This window comes from Melanerpes formicivorus, unplaced genomic scaffold (assembly GCF_026170545.1).
Source record: "Melanerpes formicivorus ecotype bairdi unplaced genomic scaffold, bMelFor1.0.p_v2 SCAF_371, whole genome shotgun sequence".
Lineage (NCBI taxonomy): Eukaryota > Metazoa > Chordata > Aves > Piciformes > Picidae > Melanerpes > Melanerpes formicivorus.
This window is the reverse complement of record NW_027142723.1, coordinates 192,501-193,905: the sequence shown is the minus strand read 5'-3', so window position 1 is coordinate 193,905 and position 1,405 is coordinate 192,501.

Here is a 1,405-nt window from a genome sequence, read left to right as displayed (position 1 = left end):
CCGAAGCGGCTGCCGGCTGTCTTCGAGCCCCCCCCCCCTCCGCCTCCGCTGCCGCTTCTCCCCGCACCCCCTCCACTGCCTCCCCCCGCCGCCCGCGAACGAGTCGCCGGATCTGTAGGGGGCCGGGAGCCCGAGGCGGCGAGCGGCTCCGGCTGCTGCCGGGACCGCGAGGCTTCGAGCCGGTCCGGCCGCGGCCGGGATCTCGTGCCGAACGTCGTCTTCCCGGGACGGTCCCGGGAGGGCCCCAGTCTCCTCCCGGGTGACGTTCACCGAAGCGGCTGCCGGCTGTCTTCGAGCCCCCACCCCTGCCGTGGCCGCGGGGATTCGCCCCGGTCCGGCAGCTGACGGTTCCCTGTGTCGGACGCTGGCTTCCCGGGACTGCCCCGGGACAGCCCCGGTCGCCTCCCGGGTGACGTTCACCGAAGCTGCTGCCGCCTGTCTTTGTCCCCCCCCCCCGTGCTCTCCCTCAGGCGGGAGGTAGACGTGCTCTCCCTCGGCGAGTAGACGTGCTCTCCCTCGGCGAGTAGACGTGCTCTCCCTCGGCGAGTAGACGTGCTCTCCCTCGGCGAGTAGACGTGCTCTCCCTCGGCGAGTAGACGTGCTCTCCCTCGGCGAGTAGACGTGCTCTCCCTCGGCGAGTAGACGTGCTCTCCCCTCGGCGAGTAGACGTGCTCTCCCTGGGCGAGTAGACGTGCTCTCCCTGGGCGAGTAGACGTGCTCTCCCTGGGCGAGTAGACGTGCTCTCCCTCGGCGAGTAGACGTGCTCTCCCTGGGCGAGTAGACGTGCTCTCCCTCGGCGAGTAGACGTGCTCTCCCTGGGCGAGTAGACGTGCTCTCCCTGGGCGAGTAGACGTGCTCTCCCTCGGCGAGTAGACGTGCTCTCCCTCGGCGAGTAGACGTGCTCTCCCTCGGCGAGTAGACGTGCTCTCCCTCGGCGAGTAGACGTGCTCTCCGCGGAGATCGCGCTTGTCGCCAAGGGGTCGCTGTTGCGCTCTGCCTCCGCCTACGTCATCGTACAAGCCGGCGTGATTTCTGCGACCTGCCGCTGGGCGGAGGTCGGCTGGTTGTGCGCTCGCGGAGCTGACGGCCCTCCAGTTCCGTATATGAGGGAACGAGTGACGCCGAGCACTCCCAGGGCAGCGCTGCCGAGCGGCTGCTCCAAGCCACCCGCCAGGCGGCTGGGCAGGGGTCCGTCTGGCTTCTCGGTGGCTTTCGCCCGGGTCAGAGAGGGGGACCCGCGGGGCCGAACAAAGGCGCGGCGGTTTGGAGCGGCCGCTGGCGCACCCTCAGCGGTGTTGGATGGGTTTCGCTCGTCCGTGAGCCGGAGCCCAGCCCGGGCTCGGCAACGAAAGCGGGGAAAAGAAAAAAAAGTTGACGAGTGGCTGGCGCCGGCCACTGCCGAAGT